The following is a 23,828-nucleotide window of genomic DNA, read 5'->3' as shown; positions in this document are numbered from 1 at the left end:
AACTCTAAATGTAATGTAATATCAAATAATTCCCCCTTCTTCACATTGGGCCTAATTTATGTTGGCAGCCTGCAGAGGCAAAGGCTTTTTCTGTTTTACGACTTAAGCTTTTTTTTTTTTATTCCTCACTGTTCCTACCCACTCCCAAATTCACCCAGTCTGCTAATCAATTTATTTTTTATTTTTTATTTTTTTATTCTTCCAGAGTGGCAAAGCTGTAAGAGAGGTCTTACTTGAACTGGTTTGTATAACTCCTTCCTGTTCTCTGGCCTGCCAGAGATTTAAAGCTCCCTGTCCTGAGACCATTTGGATTTTCTTAGAGATTCCCATCTCTGAGCACCTCTTAACTGAAGTGCAAAGAGAGAGGACAATGCATATTTTATAAGTGAGCCACTTTTTGTGAAAACTCTGGGAGGCAGGCTAACCTTAGGCAGTGCAGTCAGCTCCCTGTATTCAGTTGTCACAAGCCAGCCTTATCATGTGTGAGTCAGGCCACAGCCTGCCATATTCTCAAGTACCAGAAGCATATACCAAGCTCTCCAACTGGCATCCTGCATAATTTGCAGGTCCCAGTGCAAAATGAAAATGCAGAACTTATTTTTATAAAATTACCAAGAATTCCAAGATTGTAGGGATCTGTGTGATTGCATGGGTTGCAAGCCCAAGAACTTCCTGGCCTTGAATCCTCCTCTTACTGGAAGCTAGAATCCCAGCCCATCTCCTCTAGAGGGAGGGCAACTAATCTCTCCAGGCAAAATCTTGTAATCTTCTCCATATTCTGATACTTTCCATTATGGGTTGAACTGTGGCTCCCCAGATGATATATTGAAGTACTAACCACCAGTACCACAAAATGTGCACACTTATGGAGATAGTCCTCATGATGAAGTCATACTGGAGTAAGATGGGCCCTTAATCTAAAAGGACTGGTGTCCTTATGAGAGAATAGAGACAGAGAAAAGACAGCCATGTGATGATGGAAGTAGAGACTGGAATGATGCATCTACAAGCCATGGGATACCAAGGATTGTTGGCAAACACCGGAAGCTAGAAGAGGAAAAAGATGATTCTCCCTTAGGTTTCAGAGGGAGTATGGCACTTCTGACACCTTGATTTCAGACTTCTAACCTCCAGAACTATAAGACAATAAATTTCTATTAAGCAATTTACTAGGTTTCTATTAAGCAACCTAGTTTGCAGTAATTTGATACAACAGCTCCAGCAAACCAACATACCTCCTTTTCCTCCTCATGCTGGTTGAAGTGTCTAAAGTCACGAAATCAGATTTCCAAAGTGTCTTTGCAAATTTTGCACAGGAAAATCTGATTTTAGATTGTCATTGCAAATTTTGCATAGGGAAATCTGATTTTACATTTCACATTTATTGTATCTTGGTATCTGGGCTGAAATTTTAACATCCAGTTATACTTTCCAATAGTATAAAATCAACCATTTTCAAAATACTTTTATATTATAGCTGTATCTTCATAAAGGTGTTTTATAATGTGACTAGGTGATTTCCTGATTTTATGTATACTTTATTGAAGTCGTAATGATTTCTGCTTCTGAATTTATATTGTAATCAAATGAGTACTATCTATAATGGATGATACTACATATAAAGCCAATTCAAATCTCAATTCCTTTTAATCTCTGTATTTTTCTTTTCATAGATGATGTTTTAGTCCGTTCTCACACTGCTATAAGGACATACCCAAGACTGGGTAATTTATAAAGGAAAGAGGTTTAATGGACTCACAGTTCTACATAGCTGGGGAGGCTCACAATTGTGGTGGAAGGTGAAGGAGGAGCAAAAGGCACATCCCACATGGTGGCAGGCAAGAGAGCGTGTGCGGGGAAACTGCCCTTTATAAAACCATCAGCTCTCGTGAGACTTATTCACTATCATGAGAACAACACGGGAAAAACCTGCCCCCATGATTCAATTATCTCCCACCAGGTCCCTCTCATGACACGTGGGGATTATGGGAGCTACAATTCAAGATGAGATTTTGGTGGAGACACAGCCAAATCATATCAGATGGTAAGCATTCTTTCTTTTTCACATACATGTATGGTTTGTTCTGGATTTTTCTTTTTAGGGAGAATGTCCAAAGACATTTTACAATTCTTCAAATACCTAAAACATCTAAATAATTTCAAGGACTTCTGTGAGAAGGATCTAAAATATTCTGTTAAATTAATTTTATATGATGAAAGACTAGGTGTCCACATTTTTTTCCCAGTTGTATTATGTTTAAAATCCTAATATATGTATAGTTACTTCTTTTAAAATACTCTTTTTTCATGACCCTTTAGAAAAACTACAAACAAACGTTTGCTCAAATCTCTAGCATGAGCCTGTGCTAATGAAACCTTGTTCCAGCAGTACACGTTACAAAGTAAGAAAGCAAAGGCATTGCAGTATTATTGGGACCTGAATCTTGTCTCTTTCTGCAAAGATCTCAGGAATTAAATGCCCTTTACTTGCTTTATCTTGCCACAGGGTTTCTTTCTTTCCTTTTTTTAATCCATAGATGAAGAGGGGTGTGAGTGTGTATGTATATACATGCATATACAAAGGCAAACTTCAGAGATACTGTGGGTTCAGTTTCAGATCACTATAATAAAACAAGTATCGCATTTAAAGCAAGGCACATGAATTTTTTTGTTCCCCTGTGCATAGGAGTTATGTTTACACCATACTGTAGCCATATTAAGCATGCAGTAGCATTGTGTCTCAAAAAACAATGTATATTCCTTAATTAAAAATATTTTATCGTTAAAAATGCTAACAATTATCCTAGCCTTCGGTGAGTGGTAATATTTCTGCTGATGGAGGGTCTTGCCTCAATGCTGATGGCTGCAGACTGACCAGAGTGGTGACTGATGAAAGTTAGGTGGATGTAGTAATTTTAAAAAATAAGACAACAATGAAGTTTATCACATCAATCAACTTTTCCTTTCACTAAAGATTTTTCTGTAGCATGTGATGTTTGATAGCATTTTACTCACGGTAGAACTTCTTTCAAAATTTGAATTAATCCTCTCAAAACCTGACACTGCTTTATCGACTTGAGTTTATGTAATATTCTAAATACTTTGTTGTCATTTCAACAGTGTTCACAGCATCTTCAATAGGAGTAGACACCATCTCAAGAAACCACTTTTCTTGATCATTAATAAGAAGCAATGCTCATTCATTAAAGTTTTAGCTTGAGAGTGCAGAAATTCAATGATGTCTTCGGGCTCCACTCCTAATTCTAGTTCTCCTGCTATTTCCACCTTATCTGCAATTATTTCCTCCACTGATGTCTTGAACCCCTCAAAGTCATCTAAGAGGGTTGGGATTAACTTTTTCCAAACTCCTGATATTGTTGATATTTTGACCTCCTCCCACGAATCACAAATGTTATTTATGGTATCTAGAATTGTGAATACTTTCCATAAAGTTTTCAATTTACTTTGCCCAGATCTATTACAGGAATCACTATGGCAGTGAGAACTTTAGAAAATGTATTTCTTAAATAGTAAGACTTGAAAGTTGAACTTATTCCTTGATCTATGGTCTGCAGAATGCATATTGTGTTAGCAGACATGAAAACATTAATCTCCTTGTACATCTCCATCAGAGCTCTTGGGTGACTGAGTAAATTATCAATGAGGAGTAATATTTTAAAAGGAATCTTTTTTTCCTCAGAAATAGGTCTCAACAGTGGGCTTAAAATATTTACTACACCATGTTGCAAACAGATGTGCTATAATCCAGGCCTTGTTGTTCCATTTACAGAGCACAGGCAGAGTAGATTCAGCATAATTGTTAAGGGCCCTAGGATTTGGGGAATGGTAAATAAATGAACATTGGTTTTGACTTAAAGTCACTCGCTATATTTTTCCTAACAAGAGAATCAGCCTGTCTTTTGAAGCTTTGAAGCTAGGCATTGACTTCGCTTTTCTAGCTATGGAAGTCCCAGATGGCATCTTCTTCCAATTGGGTGCTGTTTTATCTACATTGAAAATCTGTTGTTTACTGTATTCACATTTATCAATGATCTTAGCTGGATCTTCTGGATAACTTGCTGTAGCTTCTCCCTCAGCACTTGCTACTTCACCTTGCCCTTTTATGTTATGTTTCTTTCCTTAAAACTCATAAATCAACTTCTGCTAGCTTCAAATTTTCTTCTGCAGCTTTCTCACCCATCATAGAATTAGAGTTAGGGCCCTGCTGTGGAAGAAGCTTTGGTGTAAAGGCATTTCATAGCTTGTTTGATCTTCTATTCAAACTACTAAAACTGTCTCTATATACGGAATAAGGCTGTTTGCTCCCTTTTCATTTATGTGTTTACTAGAGTAACACTTTCAATATCCTTCAAGAATTTTTCCTTTCCCTTCACTATTTTGCCAGCTGTTTGGTGCAAGATGCCTACTTTTTGGCCTGTGTCGGCTCTTGACATACCTTCCTCACTAAGCTTAATCTTGTATAGCTTTTCATTTAAAGTGAGAAACATGTGACTTTCCTTTCACTTGAACACACAGATGCCATTGTAGGGTTATTAACTGGCCTAACTTCAATATTGTTGTGTTTCAGGAACAGGAAGCCCTGTGGAGCGAGAGATAGGGAATGGCCAGTCTGTGGAGCAGTCAGAATACACACAACATTCATCAGTTAAGTTCACTGTTGTTATATAGGTACAGTTTGCAGCACCACAAAACAATTACAATAGTTAGTGGTGGCAGGCGCCCGTGGGAGGCTGAGGCAGGAGAATGGCATGAACCCGGGAGGCGGAGCTTGCAGTGAGCCGAGATCGCGCCACTGCACTCCAGCCTGGGCGACAGAGCGAGACTCCATCTCAAAAAAAAAAAAAAAAATCACTGATCATAGATCATCACAACAGATAAAATAATGATGAAAAAGTTTAACATATTGGGAGAATTACCAAAGTTTGACACAAAGACATAAAGTGGGCACATGCTGTTGGAAAAATGAAGCCAATAGACATGCTCCATGTAGGGTTGTCACAAACATTCAATTTGTTAAAAAGTGCAATATCCGTGAAGCACAATAAAGCAAAGAGTAATAAAACAATGTATGCCTAGATACATATACATGTATTCATTTTTGTTTTATTTTTATTAAGGTATAGTTTACAAATGAATATATATTTGAATTCAAAATGTCTACATGTATATTTGGTGCAGCTCTATCATATAGGTTTTGATTTCCCTACATTTAAATTATAAAATACTTTTCTTGTGCGAGTTCATCAGGACAATATTTACTATAAAAGTTCACAGTTTGATATATATCGAATTATGCCAACTGCTTCGCTAAGTGAAACTGAAGCCAAAGAAGTTACAGGATTCCCAATATGTCCGAGCTGCTTAGTGACGGAGGTCTCTCTGAACCTGAAGCTCTGCTATTTGCCACTATTTGTCCACGTGCTTAAACTTCTCTTTACACACCCATTATTTAGTCATTTTGGACCTTTGCATCCTCTGGGAGATCTCTTTAGGTATTTGGAACGCAGTCAATTTGAAAAGTGTGTCAACAAAAATCCAGAAATAAAACTTGTAAGAAAATAAACTTGTCATAATGATTTTCTCCCTCATCTGTAAAAATAACCCAAGAAAATTTGTATTGAAATCAAAGAGATAACTGTTTAGCAACAAAAATTATACCTTTAGCAATGTGAATTATTTTTAAAAAGATTATCTTCCTCCATATTCACACCATCCTGAAGTCAGCATGGAGAATTCATAGATGGTATTGAAGTCACCAGTGGAGCTGCCAAGTTTATTCCCAGACAGTACCTTTTCCTATGCCTGAATTGATTTCAGGTTTCATCTATAGGCTGTTAGCTCAGCGGTTTGTTCAGAGGGTCAGGAGGAGTAAGTAGCATCTAGCTGTACACTCTTAACTTACTCTTACACATCTAGATGATATCACTTATTTTTTACAGCTTTAATGCTCTAAAATTCTACAACTAAAAACAGGATGTGGGTATGCATCTTATGTTCAGTATTCTCATCCTGTCCTCAACATCATCTGTAAAGCGTCCCTTTTTCTGCTTTCACCTCAATATAACAATATATAACAATGTGATGCTTAATTTGCACTCAGCAAGCCAGCTTATTCTTCCATCCCTGACCTCGTATGTGCTGATCACATCACTAGGACTATCCTTCCCACTCCGCTTTGCCAAGCAAAAGGCTAATCTCCTTAAAGTCTTCATACATTCTTCAGTTTTTTCATTTAGCACTCTCTTACCATTTTTACCCAGATAGCTTATCTGCCATTGTACCGCAGGTAGGTATCATATCTGTATATATTTGGAATTGGACAATACTGCAACAATGAGCTCTAGAAGATTACACAAACCTAAGCTTGAGAGGTATGACTCAGGACCAGGGTTACTGGGAGTCTTTGTCAAAATGTTGGATTCCTCATCTGAGAAAAGGGATAAATATATGCCTCCTCTTTCATAGGCTATTTTACAGACTGAATAAGCCAAATTCATGTAAGCTCTAAACAAAGCATTTGCCTCAAGTAATATCTAAATATTAGTGATTATCTGTGCAATATTCATGCATAAAATCTACATTTGATTATATTCTATCTAATCTTTTCCTATTGGTTTTTATATTCTTTTAAAAAAATCTTGTGGACTCAATAACAATGCTAAGGATATATTTTGAATCCCTATGGAAACTGTTCTAGTAGGAGAGTAGTGTCCAACAATTACGAATTGAATTGAAATGAAAATAATTTGTCTTTGAAATTCCCTAGTCTTTATGGGAAACAGAGCAAGAGTGCAAGATAATACAATAAGCCATATGCAGTAATATAATAACAAAATGTGACTGACATTTCTATTCTACTTCATTGTTAAATCTTCCCATTTTAAACATTACCAATGTTAAATTTTATGTAATTTTAATACTTGACTCTGCCCTGAAGGGTTTTAAAGGAAGTCTACAATTTGGGAAATCTAATTTATAAACATTATGCTCCAGATGCTTATATTTTACTATTGCAGTATTGAAGAATATAAATTGCAAATTTAAGCTCAGTTGGGAATCCCTTCCAAAATATATCCCACGAGTTATGCTTGAATGTACACATATTGCTTTTTATGTGACTGATGTACAATTTGCAGATGACCAAAGGTTTCTATCCCCTAGTATACATGCCCTGTATAACCTCCTTCCCTTAAGTGCAAGACAGACTGTGACCATGACAGCACAGTCATTTCAAGATCACATTACATTATATTACAAAGATATTAGATACAACCTTGGGTTAGCACTGAAGAGAGGGACTCTCCTGCTGGCCTGAAGATGAAAACTGCCATGATTTGGAGAGAGCTACATGGCACATAACGGAGGGCAGCCTGTAGCTGCTGGCAGAGCGCAACCCTGGCAGAGAGCCAGACAACAAAGAAAGATAGGAAGTCAGTCTTACAGCTGCAAGGAACTGAACTTTGCCAGGAACCAGGGAGGTTGGAAGAGGAATCCCCTGAGGCTCAGTTGAGATCACAGCTCTGGCCAACACCTATATTTCAGCTGTGTGAGACCCTGAGCAGAGAACCCAGCCACACTGTGCCTGAATTCCTCTTACAAACTGTGAAATAATAATTTGGTGTTGTTTTAAGCCACTAAATTTGTAGTAATTTGTTATGAAACAATAGAAAACGAATACGGGACCATCAGGAAAAAGGAAACATGCAAAAACTAGAATTGTTCTCACCATGTGAGACATCATCTCCCATGACCCATCTCTATCATTCTGTTTCTCAGCTATTCAATCATCTATTTATTCAACATACTTTTCTGTGTGTTTAATCTGTCTGGTTTATCCAAATTACACATCACCTTCATGAACTGCTGAATTCGATACACATACATCTAACCGAGTGTTATCATTTCTGTAAGAATTTCTCCCACTATTCCAACCTCATTTGAACTCTCTTCTTTTTGTAATGGTCTTCTAGCAACTTATCTTTCTATTGATGGTATATTCACCTATGTTTTCTCAACTGGATCATTCCTTAAGTATTTATTCTATGAAGAACTGGCTTTTGAACATATATTTCAAGGCAAGAACACTGACTCCTAAATGAGATATTCTTCTTTAGCAATGGGCAACATACATGCGTACATAGTTTCCCTTTATGCCAGTCTCATTAGTTGGTACCATTATGCAGCAAGATATCTGATCTTTGAGGTTCTTACTGATCTAAGCATGTGAATGTAAAACAGACATAACAACAATAAATATATCATTCACATGACACCTAGATAAACTATTATATTTTAGTGTTTGTTTCAATAGCTGAAAAATAATGATAAAAGACTTTTTGCTATCCCATCTGAATGTCTTTTACAGGTGTTTTTGTAACATTTCATATAATTTTAAAAGTTTTCACTTATATCTTTAGACACTTCCTAAAACTCTGGTATATACTATACCAGATATATTCAGGCATGTAATTAGATAAAATTGTTACATATATAAAGATTCTGAAAAGCCAAATTATAATATCCTAAATGGCACAATGATATACTTATGTATTGTTTACAACTCTCTATCTGTAAAGGGAGAGTACTCTTCCCCGGACACAATATTCAAAATTTACCTTGCAATTATTACCACAATGCTTGCATCGGGTGCAAATAATGCCAAAGTTTTCTAGATGGCTTCAAGTTTAAAGAAATCTTATTTACTTATAGCATCTGTCAGTATTGCTACAAACTAAGAGCAGGGTCTATTTAGTTTGGGTTCCCCCAAAGGCAGACACTGAGACAGTAATTCAAGTGCAAGTCGTTCATTAGGAATATGATCTCAGAAAAGACAAGTATGGTGGTAGGGAAGAGAAAAAGGCTAATACATGGTAAATTATCTAATTAGTTACACTGTGGATAACTAGAGCTTAATTCTGTTGGGGATCCCTGGCAACCAGTGTAGAATAAGCACGTCGGAGTCAGTCCCTCAAAGAGTGACAGGGCTGAGATATTTATACATCATCTGCCCTCAGCTTTTGCTTGAGGTGAGCTTCCAGGGAGCAGAATTTAATGTGACTGATGGGCAAAGCAGCCTCTTTTGGTTAACAGACCCCCAGAGGGTCAGAGGTGCTAGCCTTTTGATGTTGGGCTGGAAGCAAGGGGAGAAACAACATTTTGGGAGCAACTGTTGTGTGTTACGAAAGACAGTGGTCATTTAAAATATACTGTATATTAAATATGATATGGCACATACAGTATTATTCCTTTTTTGCAAATTAGGATTATGAGGTTTGCAAAGGTTAAAGAAGTTCTACAAAGTCACTCCGTTTGCAAGTGGGAGAGCCAGTCTTTGAACTATGGTCTGTCAGGCTCCAAGTCCCATGTTCTTTCCACACAATTAACATTTCACTTCTTGGTGATACTTTTCAAACTCTAGAGTTTATTCATATTTCATTAGGTTTTCCATCATATTCCCCTACGAATCCAATCCATGCTCCTTTTTTCCAAGATCCCATCCCACAATATATTTTTAGTCATCATATGCCCTCAGCCTACTCTGATAGATGTTCAGACTTTTATCTTTTTGATGATGGTTTTGAGAAATACTTATCAGGCACTTTATAGAATATCTCTCAGTTTGAATTTTTCTAATGTTTATCTCATGGCTGGATTAGGGGTCTAGGGTTGGGGGTGGAAGACCACAAAGGTACAGTGTCATTCCCATCACACCAAGGGTGCACGGAATCACTATGACTCACATTATAGAATCTTGATTACATACTCAAGGTAGTATTTGCCAATATTTCTCCATTGTAAAGTTGCCACTATCCTCTTCCACATTGTAATCTTTGGAAGAAAGTCAACACAGCACACATGCCAGGGAAGGGGGAAGGTTATGTTATACCTCCTGGAGTAAGCTACAAAACTTATATGAAATTCTTCTGTACAAGGGATCCCAGAGATCAATTTTAACTTGTCTCTTAAAGCTTCAGTAAGAAATTGGGGGCCATGTATTTATGTTAGATTTATAAGTAACACCACATTAAGATTCATACATTTAAAAAATAAGTCCAGCTCGGAGAGGATGTGGAGAAATAGGAATGCTTTTACACTGTTGGTGGGAGTGTAAACTAGTTCAGTCATTGTAGAAGACAGTGTGGTGATTCCTCAAGGATCTAGAACTAGAAATACTATTTGACCCAGCAATCCCATTACTGGATATATACCCAAAGGATTACAAATCATGCTACTATAAAGATACATGCACACGTATGTTTATTGTGGCACTATTCACAATAGCAAAGACTTGGAACCAACCCAAATGTCCATCAATGATAGACTGGATTAAGAAAATGTGGCACGTATACACCACGGAATAGCATGCAGCCATAAAAAAGGATGAGTTCATGTCCTTTGCAGGGACATGGATGAAGCTGGAAACCATCATTCTCAGCAAACTATCACAAGACAGAAAACCAAACACCGCATGTTCTCACTCATAGGTGGGAAATGAACAATGAGAACACTTGGACACAGGGCAGGGAACATCACACACCAGGGCCTGTTGTGGGGTGGGGGGAGGGGGGAGGGATAACATTAGGAGAAATACCTAATGTAAATGATGAATTAATGGGCGCAGCAAACCAACATAGCACATGCATACTTATATAATAAACCTGCACATTGTGCACATGTACCCTAGAACTTAAAGTATAATAATAATAAAAAAAATAAGTCCACCTCACGGGTCACTTGGTTAACTCACTGAGTGAAGAAAAAAAATCAGGTCTCTTTGTTAGGTGGATTGGAACATGACAATTTCTGCCACCCAGAAGTGACACTTGCTCTCAGTAATGTGTAAACCATGAATTGGACACTGGCTATGGTGAGCTATCAAGACTACTTTGATCATTCTTTGGTGTTACGATCTTAAAATGCACCTTTGAATTTTTTGGCTAAAAGAAAAAATCAAATTTTGCATATTACAGTCATAAACACATATTTTACTTTCTTAAATGAAATGAATATTCCAAACCTTTTTAGAGAGTTAGAACTAGAGAGCTGGAGTAGAAGTATGTCTATCTGGTAGGTTTTCATTAGAAGACTAAGATTTTCTATTCGAAATTGGAATGGACACTAGGCTGTTTCCATGGTTACCTACTGAAGCTTTTTTCCTTTAATGGAAAGGTATCATTTCTGTATACACCACATGTAGCTTCATGCTTTGTATTGGATCAAATCCTTTGATAGCAGAATAAAAGAAATGAATTGAAAAAGTTTCTACAGTCTGCCCCTGCTTGCTGTGAAATTATACTTCAACACTAAATAACATGAATAAGAAGCCCTTTTCATATTTGGCTGAATTCACAGTGTCATTTTTAATAACAAAAGTGCATGTCCAAGTATTTTCATGATGCTTATTACGCACGATCCTTTGACAACCTTTGTAGTCTGAAAGCTCATTGCTTCTTTTGTCCCCTCAAGTCAAAATTCCCTTGCTTGACATTTACCTTCTATTGTAACCTTAGCTCTTCTACTTATAAAACTTAATTTTCCACTGTCCCACTCCAGACTTTCAATTCCATTTGTGGCAGTGTCCTTGCTGTCCTTACTCACCCTCTGCTCTCTGTGCACGCTGAGTGCTTTGTGGAGTCTTTTAGACCCATTCCTGTCCTTATCAGAACTTTTCCTGAATGCCTCCTGTAGAGCATTATGAATGCTTGCTGTATTGTTAATGATTCTTTTGTATTCCCTATGAGATTGAGTATATGGTTTGTGTGCCTATTTATATTACATCTTGTTTCAAAGTGGATTTAAACAGCGATATCTATCTATAACAAATATATATATATTTCTTGCATGTGTAATTATATATGATGTAATTAAAAGAAAAAACCCATTTCATACTGCTAACACATGCTTCAAATTAGTGTAGAATGCAATAAAATCCTAGAAAACATATTTCTTGTGCAAAGAAAAAAGTATTAGACATATTTCAGTATAAAGATAGCTTTTAATGTTAAGAATAGATTAATTTGGAAAAAAATTAGAAATAATTTTTCTTCATCATTTACACAGAAAAATGACAATCTCATGATATCTCAGATCCAATTCCTTTTTGACATCATGAGTATATAATTAGGGCATGTAAAACCTATAATAGAAGATATTTTGCTGACATAGTATGACTACTACGTCTATATTTGTAGCAAGGCAAAATATATATGGGATATATAGTTAACTTTAAATGACATATCTAAAACATTGTGTTTTAGCCATATCGATGTGTAGCTTCCACTTGATTAGTCTACTTACACTGGGCTACTTTCAATAATATTTTATATTTGATGACTCCTTTTAAAAATTGGTAAGTTTTAAGCAAGGAATCTTTTAAAAATCTTGTACAGAATATAAAATGTATTTTGTGCTATAAAATATATCAAATATCTTCATTTCACTTGCATATTTTTTCAGATGTCTTCTTAACTTAATGTTTCTCTTCCTGGGATAAAGTATTATCATTGCCTAGTCAAATATTTGAACATGAATTTCTTGTATAGTTTTATGTCATCTTGGCTTTATTGTGCTATCTTTTCATTTCTGAAAAAATAAGTTTTCATATTTAAAAAGCAAAAAAAACTAGGAATACCCTTGCCTAATTTATTCCAAAACTGTAACAATTTAATAACTAGGATGGAATTGCAAATGCAGTAAGATGAAGACAATCACAGATACAGCAAAGCAACTAATCATAAGTATGGATTCTGCTTGGCTTCTCAAGAATATAAAAGTGGGCTAGGCAACACTGTTAATTTAGAAATCACAGACATTATTTACCTTACCTAGAAAATAATAAACTGACTTTTACTACATGGATTAAGCCAAGATAAAGTTATATTATCTATTATAGAGTGCTTAAAATGGTTATGGTGAAAATAATTATGTCCTCGATGAAAAACAGGCATACAGCTAGTCTAAGGGTGATGGAGAATAGAAGAGTATTTCAAAAGACCTTAATATTCTTCACATATAGTAGACTCATGCATTCAAGTCACTTAATTAAAAAAGTATTAAATATGATAAAATGTTGGCCGGAAGGTTACTTGAACAAGGATACATTTCACAGTAATGAGTAAGGTTATAGCCTCAAGTCAAAACGAATTAGGCATAAAACAGGAGAAAAATATTTGAAGACAAGGTGGAGAAAAGAATGAGGGTCAGAAGATTAAAGAGTACAGAGGAGTAATAAGTTCTGCTGGAAATAAATATCTAGTTTAATGGAGACAAATTCATCTTGGTAAAGTCAGCAGAGAGCTTGCAGTCCATCTGTATATAACAAGAGCTTTAGAGGAGACAAATTGGTGGGCAATGGGTACAAAGTGGATGCTGTTAATAGCAAAATATTTTCCTTTTAGTAAATTTTTCAGGTAAAATTCCCATTTTCAGTAAGAAAAGTTGTCCTGATGGTTGAGGTACGCCTTTGTGTCTACGTGTATGTGTGTGTGTATGTAGTGGGGTTTTATTAAACCAGGGTAGTATTAAACTTTCTGCTTTATACACTTACTGTGATATTTCACTTTAAGGGGAGTTTTTCCAAATATTCTGGGAATCCCATTAATAAGACTGATACACATTTATGTACATTAAAAAACAGAATATCATTTTAATGTTTAAGCCTTATAGAAATGTAATATTAATCTCAGTTATGCATGGGATGATGGTGATATACTTTAACCAATTAATCAACAGAATAATATTTTGTCCTACTATTTGCACTGACATACTTTGCTATTTTCTAAGATGCCTTCTTAGACACTGTCTTCTCCAATTTGGTCTGGTGTCCTTCCCTTGTTGGTGCCATAGTCCCTTTTCCATGTACTGCTTTTCTTATCAATAATCACAGTAGACATCCTTATGATTTTAACACCAGGAATATCTGAACTTTTACGAAGCTGTTTTTTAATATTATGGACACAAGGAATCATATAACCAACTTTGTGCTCATAGCTAGAAAGCATAGAGGCAAAGTTGTGACTTATTTAAATGAATGTAGGATCCCATGAAATGAATTTTAAATATCTTATGAAAATGGAAAAGGTGTTTTCTAGATTGACTTGAATTGACAATTTTTCTAACACTTTTGAAAAAATGTCTTACATGGTAGATGTTAACAATCAAAATGTAGAAACATAAAATGAGACTCTACAATACTTAAAAGATAAATCTAAAAAACAGCCAATACTAGTTTTCAATTTTTAGGAGACCTTAAGAAAGAAAACAAAAACTTACAATATTTGAGTAACTCTTGTCAGGGAAAGAAAAGGGCCAAACATGACATATTTAACGTTTCTATGCTAGAAAACACTGTGGCCAGGCAACACTCGGCAGGATCAGATCACAAGTTCCTACAAGTTTTTATCAACTCCAAGTTTTCATAGAAGTTCCTCTAATATAATTTTCTTGAATTAGGAAAATGTTACTTGTTGATTTTTTGCTCAATTATTGGATAAAATAATTTTAACACTCCTGTGCAGGATTTATTAACAGAAGGAGCCATTATCATTTAATATTTTAAGGATTTCATTTTAGTTATTTTATATTTTTATTAATATAGGATTTATAATTGACAATGTTATTTACAATTACTATGATGGTAGAGAATACAAAAATTTGAGTTAAAATAGAATCTCTAAAAACAAAAATTCTAAAATTAAAACTTTCTGAAGAATCAGTACTATATAACTGAGAGGTCCATTCTTTCTAGCTATCAGAACATGTTTAGAAGTATCAGGATGAAATCATGTATGTTTCCAACTTTAAGGAAGGTTTAGTATCTTAGAACTTTTTGTCCAAAGAAGTTGGCTATTTATGAACTCTGAGCTATACTGTTTCTAGAATTTTCTTTGTGAGCCCTTAATTTCCTGTCGTTGATAAAACAAATTATCACAAACTTGGAAGCTTAAACAGGAATTTATTTTCTCACATTTCAGGAGGCCAGAAGTCCAAAATCAGTTTTACTGGATGGGAATCAGGTATCAGCAGGGCCTCTTTCCCTCCAGAGGGTCTGGGGGAAAATCTAGCCCTTGCTTCTTCCAGGTTCTTGTGACTACAACCATTCCCTGGCTTATTGGCCGCGTTACTCCAAGCTCTGCCACTATGGTCACATCACCTTTTCTTCTCCCTCTGCTTCCCTTTTATAAGGATACATGTGGTAGCACGGCTATCTAGATAACACAAGATTATCTCCATATCTCAAGATCTTTAACAAAATCATGTCTACAAAATCTTTTTTGCCACATAAGGTAAAACACAGGCTCCAGGGGTTAGAACATGGGTATCTTTTGATATTCATTTTTCAGTTACCAAAGCCCCAAATCCACACATTTCTAGAGGAACAATTTCATCCTCCAGGAAGATGATTTTAGTTTATGTAGTCAGAATTTTGAAGCTATTTTTATGATAACAGGCTCTTGTGTAACTTTAAACATTTTTATAACAATTGTTTACTTGTTCATTCTTTTAATAAGCATTTATTCCTGTAAGGGGATTTTTAAAAAAGAAAAACAACAAATTCTTGCTTCCAAAAAAGACTACAATTTATTTTTGCAGATAGGATAATGAAACATACATAATTGAATGACAACATAATGATTAAAGAATAAAATATTGAGAAATAATATATAAGTTAAAAACACGAGAAAAAATTCTGCAGTCTAAGTTCAAAGGAAATATAAATGTGTATTGAAAAGCAGAAAAAATACAGCACTATATAGAGATGGTGGGTTTTGAAGTGTTACTAGATTGATAGAATTTACATAGTTCTAAAAGTGGCCAGGCGCAGTGGCTCACACCTGTAATCCCAGCACTTTGGGATGTGGAGGCGAGTGGATCACCTGAGTTCAGGAGTTCGAGACTATCCTGGCCAACATGGTGAAACCCTGTCTCTACTAAAAGTACAAAAATTAGCCAGGTATGGTTGCGGGTTCCTGTGATCCCAGCTACTCGGGGGGCTGAGGTAGGAGAATCACTTGAACCCGGGAGGTGGAGGTTGCAGTGAGCCAAAATTGTGTCACTGCACTCCAGCCTGGGCAACAGAGCAAGACTCTGCCTCAAAAAAAAAAAAAAATAAATAAATAAATAAATAAATAAATAAAAATAAAAGCATGGAAAGGTCATGGCAAACGGGTTTAAGAAAAGGCAAAGCTATAAGAAAAACAACAACTAACAATAACAATTTTTTACAAGTCTGGTCAGGGTCCATAAAGTTGATGGAGTAGAGCAGAAAGGGGTCAAAGTTGTGTAAACAATGCCAATTTTATCCTGTAATAACTAGGAACTCTTTCAGGGTTTTTTTTTTTGGTGCTTGTATGTTTTTCCAACTGGGAGCGATAATTTCGACGGAGTCATCACTTAATTATTTAAGGAAGGTGGAATGAAGATAGGGACAGGCTGGAGTTTGGGGAAACTACACTGAAAATTATTGTAGCAATTCAAGTCTGAGGCAATCAAGGCTCAAATTTAGAAAGCTGAGTTATTAATGGAAGAAAAGAAGAAATAGATTTTAAAAAGACTAGTAGAATGAATCCCCAGGGCTTAGGTCCAGTTTGTAGTGAGCATGGGGTGATGAAAGATGAGAGAGAAAAATGTAAAAGATGAAAGAAAGAGATTAGAGGACAAAAGGCTTGGGACAAAAGATAAGGTAATTATAGACACATTGAGTTTGAAACAATGGCTGCAAGCCCAGGATATGGTACAACTTTGATGCCTCCTTAAACTTGAGGGGATTAATTTTGTAGAAAAATAAAATGTGAAGAATCAAGAATGAACAGTAGCATGGCAATAAGAGATTCACTGACATGTAAAAGTATCCTAAGACTTTGTTGACACCTGACTGATCAAATGATCACAGGGCCTATTGGATTTACTTGAAAGAAAACTTCAAACTTCATTGTTTGAAGAACTTGAGGGTCAAGAGATAACTCATGATCCCCCAAAAAGCTAGCCAAAGTGAAATGTTTCTTTTCTTTGGATATTTTCCCCTTAGTCATATACTACCTAGAGTGTTTATTATTGACTAGGATAATCAGGTTTTGTTGGATGAATGATTGACTGAAATTATCATTTGTTGTAGTCTAAATGTTTGAGTCCCCCCCCTCCCAAATTCATGCATTGAAATCCAGTCCCCAGGGTGATAGCATTAGAAGTCTGGGCCCTTAGAAGGTGATCAAGTCATGAAGTCTCTGCCCCGAGGAAGGAGATTAGTGTCCTCATGAAAGAAACCCAGAGATCTAGCTCTTCTCTTTCACCATGTGAGCATGCAAGAAGAAGGCTCAATGAACTTTTCCCTCATCAGACACCAAATCTGCTGGTGTCTTGATCTTGGACTTCTCAGCCTCCAGAACTGTGTACAATAAATTTCTGTTGTTTTTAAACCATCCAGTTTATTGTATGTTTATTATAGCAACCCAGATAGACTAAGACAGCATTCCATCCCAAGTATAGTATAATCTCCTGACAGGAGGACAAAGTCAGCAAAGACCAGAGAAGTTCTCCCAGTCAAGCATTAATGATAATGAAAGGCTCTTGTAATAATTCCTGTTTCTATAGAAGTTGTGGTAACCCTGCTTTCTTCTAGCTTGCATGTATCCAACTCATTTAAACATTTAATGAATGGTAGATTTTCCTTCTTTCCTCATAGGCCATTCTATTTAACTTGCAAATTTACTCTGTGAAATCCCTGGTAAGTTTTAATTCCACTGTGCAAGCTACTAAAAAGGGACCAAATTAGTATTGAAATGGCTTCTAAGTAATTACAGTACTTATAAAAATGCAAACTTTAAAATGAATACATATCTGTTGAATGTATTCATTACAATCTGTGAGTACATTAGAACATATTAATAAAATAATTAAGCTTTCTCTAGGAGAGGATCTGTAATGAAACAAAGGATTTGTTTACTCTCTAAATTTTTAATACACCTGTCATAAGATTAGATTCAATTTAAGTAATCAGATGTTAGACGAGGAGGAGATATTTGTATAAAAGTGTAGATCATACCTAATGATCTCTTCTTTAATCTTGGCAGAAAACAGCATTTTAACAAATGGCTAGCATAAGCTTCCTTAAAGGCTTGCTACCTTGAAAAATAGCTCTGAATCATTTACCGCAATAAATTATATGGAATGTTTCCACGTGCTTTCTAGCTGTCTTCAAATGAGTGGCTCCAGGGAGAAAAAAAAACATTATAAATGCATTCACTAGGGTTGTGAATATTTTTCCATTACTTTACATTTTTTTGCCTTTAAAAGGAAAAGGTACAATGTGTATGGGGCTATTTTTATTCATTTTTAATTAAAGATATGCTGTTATTCAGAGGGAAACAGCATTGAATTTTTAAAATTGTTATAGTGATTAATTTCAAAGTAAAATGTTTATTTTATAAATGTTACGTTAATTTAATTTTTACCTAATTATGAATATATTTTATGTATTAGAGGTTTTTTTTCTTCTAGAGATGGGGTTTTGCTACATTTCCCAGGCTGGACTCAAACTCCTATGTGCAAGAGATCTTCCTGCCTTAGCCTTCTGAATAGATGGTACTACAGATGCATACCACCATGCCCAGCTATTTTATGTAAATTTTAAATAAAAATTAGTATCAGTTTGAGTAGATATAACATATTCCTAATAAGACTATGATCTGAGTACCAATTTTGATATTATGCCTTTATGATGATATAAATGTTGTTTCAAAGCACTTTAAAAATGAATGGCATTTCTACACAAAAAAGAGAAAGTATTAAGGCAAACATTGGTTTTAATATATAAACTTGAAAAGTCTGTATATAAAAAAAACTGTAAACAAAAAGTCAGAAAAATGTTTGCAAAATGCATGACAAGGACGATAATATTTAACAAAGTATTCTTATAAATGACAACAGAAAAAAGACCCCTTTCAACCCCCAATGGAAACATAAGCAACAATATCACTAGAAAATTTGCAATAACAATTTTTGAAATGTTTAAATGCCAGTTTTAAAAATCATTAAATGCATTGATAATGCTAGAAATATGGTTGAAACAAGATAAAATATTTCTCCCATACTAAAATGGCAAAGATAAAAAACAAAAAAAATATATAATACACAGCGTTGGCCACTGCGATTATAATCCTGGAAAGTGTGGTTGGAAATCAATGCAAATACAGTGACTATAAACCTGGTGTGGAATCAGACTTAGGTTCACACTGGCTTTACCATTTCAATCATGATACTAATCACTCAAGATTTCCATTACATTCGTAAGTAAAATAAGATAATAACACTATCTACTTCAAAGATCATTGTAAGATTCAAAGAGGGTGATTTGTATTAAATGTTTATCAGAGTCCTTTTTATTTTAGCTATTAGTCTTATTTGCTGAAATCTTAAGAAAAAAGAACAATTTGTTACTATACCTTAAAAGCCTTCTAATTTTGCATAACCTTTGATTGAGCAAACGTACTTCTAGACATATTTCTAAAGAAGTAAATATTAGTGATCACCAGATTTTAGCTACAAGGAAATTGATAGGCTTGGTTTATAATACTGAACATTTATAAATATTGTATGTTAAACAATAAAAGAATAAATAAATTATAGCTTATCCATTAAAAATGTGTCCTGTAGCAAATGTACTTCTAGGGATATTTCTAAAGAAGTAAATATTGGCGATCGCCAGATTTTAGATACAAGGAAATTGATGGGCCTAGTTTACAACAATGAACTTTTATAAATATTGTATGTTAAACAATAAAACAATGAATAAATCAATTATAGTTTATCCATTAAAAATGTGTCCTGTTTAGGTAAAGGAGTTGCTAATGAATAGCTAGCAAATGAGAAGCTAAATTATTGGGTTTTCAACAGTGAGTGTGTCTTAAGTTTTTTAGTGGAGCAGAGTGTAGCCAACAGCTCAATTTCAGAGAACAGTGTAAGTGAACTGCTAGGATAGGAAAACACTGAAAGCATTCAAGGAATGAGAAATTATGAGACATATGTCTAGAGCACAGGAGACCGGTGGGACATCAAGGTAGATCAGGCTGGAAAACCAGATGGGGATACAATTATGAGGGGTTTTGTATATCATAGGAAAGAATTTGGCTTTTATTCTTTGGGCAGTGGAAAGCTGCTGAAAATTTAATGAGATGTTAAACTAATGTAGCATGAATTATGAGTCATGAAAATAATGAGGTTTTAAATCCATATGGGTAAAAGTAGATATAGGCTAGAACAAAGGCAGAGATCCTGGTTATAAGAGGACTAAGATGTAGGGACATTTTTCCATAGAAGTGTTGGGATTTGGTGACTAATCGGACTTCAGAAGTAAGTTTCTATGTTAGGTTTCCATTTTGGATGATTGTGTGAAAGGAAAGGAAATGAGTTCAGTTTGGAAACAGGTGGGTTTGAGATGTCTGCAGACATTAACGATAATTAACTGGCTATAGATTCTAGAGCTCAGGAGAGAGGTTGGGGCTGTACATGTAAATCTGAGTCACTAACATTGTACGGGACATGGAAGTGCTTCCAGGAATCCATGCCATCTTTCAGAAGTACAGAGAAGACACTCTCACAACTGCTATACTTTATTTCAGTAAATTGTAACTTCTTTCACTTGTAAAAGTTTATATTCAAGTTAATCAAATTATTCTTATTCTTTTCAAAGTGTTAATGATTATCATGAAGTTGCTTGACAATGAAAAGAAATCATTGCAAGAATAGATATAAATGGAGTGCTGAATTTTGTTATTCTTTGAGTAAGACGTTTTTTATTTATAAGGCTTTAAAAAAAGAGCACTTCAAAATGGTCATGTTGAATTGAATAATAATTCTCCAGTTGTTAGCTTTTGCAGTATTCCTGCTACAAAAACTTTCATTAACTCCATTTAGATTTTGCTGGAAATCTGACTGTTTAAGAAAATTATTTCTAACAACTACTGAAAAGTAAGTTTCTTCCTGATGTTTCCAAGGCCTTAAAAAACCCCTAAACTATCAAAACTCCTATGCAAGGAGAAATGGTTAAGGTATAATTGTCGACAAACAAAAAAAAAAACACCTTTTTTTAGAAATGTAACTAAGTTAAAAAAGGATTTTAACATTTGTTATGATTTTTGTGTAAAAGCAAGAGAGAGAAGCTTGAGTGATTTTTATGGGTTGGGGGCTACTTATAAAACAGTCAAAACTAAATAACCGTAAAAATAAATGCTGCTTCCATGGTAACATAAAAGAATAGCAATAAAACCAGGGAGGGTAATTCTGAGAATAAAATTCTAAAATCTGTTTTTTATTAAAGTGAGAAAGACAAAACCTGAAACAGGTTCCTAGTATTAATTATCTTAGAAATATTGAATTCCATCAGAGCAGAATTCATAATAATTGAGTTTTATATGATGGTTAAATTTTTCCATAATCTGTATTTGTTAGAGTTACAGGAGAGGTTGTTCATCATTTTGAAATCAACAGTACCAAATGAAGTGTTGTGCTTTTATCTTGCTTGTAACATTAGCCACTGAACGAACATTTTTTAACTTCAGAAATAAGAGAATTAACAACATCAATAGAAATAGCAAGTAAAGGAGCTAATTAATGGCAATGGATCAATACACATTGCATGTTTAGTATGTGCCATGTTTAGTGTTAATTTTTTTAATGAATTTTCCTAGTGGTAGAAAAAATTTGAGTGAAATCTTTTGTTCATTTTATGGACAATCAATATCAAAGCTCAAAAATATTATGTAACTTGCCATAAGTTACCCAATTAATCAGATCGGGGTAATGCAACACAACAATGTTCTTCTAGTCTCAATAGTTTAAATTTCCCCATTCTTATTTAATTATGAAGGAAATACATGTACTACTGTATGCAGAAAAATGTGTGGTAAAAAGGAAAATTTCTTTTCCAACTCAGTCTTCTTTCCAGATATCCACTCGCCACATACAATCTATATTCCAGATAGATTTTTATAGATTTGTAATAGATTACATAGCATCCATATAAATATACAGATACTATATATAGAAAAATGTTCAAATATTTTTTCATAAATGAGATTATTGAAAATAAGTTGTCTGGATTGTTTTTCTCTTTTGAAGTTCTAGTTACACACATGCAGACCTCCCTCAGTCATTTTGATGGTATACAGCTTTCTATACTATGTGTATACCATGCTTTATTTAACCATTCCCCTCTTGGTAAATACTGAATTGTTTCTATTGTTTGTGTTTTAACAAAAAGGGCTCCAAAAACATTTGTGTGTGTGTGTGTGTGTGTGTGTGTGTATGTGCAATTAAGTATGTAGATGGAAAAATAATGGTTTTAATTTTTATCTTGTTATTAAATTGATCTTGTAGAGCACATTAGAATAAAAGTAGGGATAGATTTTATGCTTATTATTATTTGATCACTTTCTTTATGAATCCCTGAGCTGTTTTTATATACTTTTAGTTACTATGAAAATAACAGCTCATTATTTCTTGGCAATGTCTACAAAGTTCTAAGGTACAAATCTACTGTTCTGACCATACAATCTTTCATCTATTTACTTGCCTAGTATTTGTTAGGTGCTCACCATGTCCCAAGACAGCAGCAGGTGCTGGGTATGAAAACAGGAGTAAGATATAGGACTGCCAGCAAGAAGGTTGCAGTAGAGTGAGATAGCTTATTTCTGGGTATTTGAAAACGTGCAGATGAATAAAGTAATTTTTAATATGACACTGTAATGATTCTATGTAGAGAATTCATCTGGGGTACCTTTCTCATTTTCACAAGCAATAGAATGAGAGAGATATCATAAGTAGTGTTTCTTTAAATTCTATATGACATTATGGAGCAGATAATTAGCTGATTTTTTTTGCCATAAGTTGTTTAAACAGATTATGGCTGGCACTTCTAAATGTCCCCCCAATATCTTGGTAAATGAACTGTGAGAAGCAGCTACTTGTGAGTGTGGGGTTAAATATTCAGTGTTTTGTTGTACTAGGGATGTCCAAGTAACACATTTTTACCTAAAGAGAGATACACTGAGATGTGTAGAGCCTCTAGGAAGGCTTTTGCTTTTCCTAAAAGAAAAACAGATATGGCTATTGCAGTTCTTCCCTGACTTTGATATTCCTGCCTTGAATGTGGATATGATGTCTGGAATTTCAGTAGTCCTCTTCTGACCAGCTGATGATAAAAGTTAACTCTAAACACTAAAGAATGGAAAGATATAAAGTTGTTGGTTTCTTTATGAAATCATTGAGGTCCTAAACAAATGTCAGAATTCTTATTATGTGAGAAAATTAAACCCTCACACATTTAGTCCTCTTATAGTTAAGCATTTTGTTGTTTCCAGCTGAATTCATCAGGACTTCATTGGTTTTTGGCAGTAGAGGCCCGTCACATTCATTATGAATCAGTGAAACAATAAATGGAATCATTTCTGAATGCTTTGTCATTAGTCTGCCTATGTTGTTTCTATCCTCTTCCTCCATAAGGTCAATTTCCCATGCTGTAATTTAGAAATTTGGTTTAAATATTTTCTTGCTCAAATTGACAGTTTGGAACACTAATTAGGATTTTTTAAATTAAGAATTTTTAAGGGAGAAACTTCCTTTTAATGTTCTCCATTAAATAACACAGGCCCTGTTTGAAGTATGGTGCGCCAAAACTCAACACAGTTCATTTTCTTCTTTATAGTACAAGAATCAACAAGTATTTCTGTAATAAATCTTGACACAAATATAACCATAATTGTGCTGGACAGGATAATTTTTGCAACCTCGGTTCACACTAACTCAGAAATTCT

The 23,828-nt window shown here is 34.7% G+C and overlaps 1 protein-coding gene across 8 annotated transcripts in view; it reads right to left on the bottom strand.

Moving 5' to 3' along the window:
• GALNT13 (polypeptide N-acetylgalactosaminyltransferase 13) overlaps positions 1-23,828 on the bottom strand; it is a 584,712-nt gene that overhangs the window by 22,070 nt on the left and 538,814 nt on the right. The gene's annotated exons all lie outside the window — the stretch shown is intronic.

Source organism: Pan troglodytes, chromosome 13 (genome assembly GCF_028858775.2).
Source record: "Pan troglodytes isolate AG18354 chromosome 13, NHGRI_mPanTro3-v2.0_pri, whole genome shotgun sequence".
Classification (NCBI taxonomy): Eukaryota; Metazoa; Chordata; class Mammalia; order Primates; family Hominidae; genus Pan; species Pan troglodytes.
Note: the sequence above shows the minus strand (reverse complement) of the source record. Positions and strands in the feature narration are given on the sequence as shown.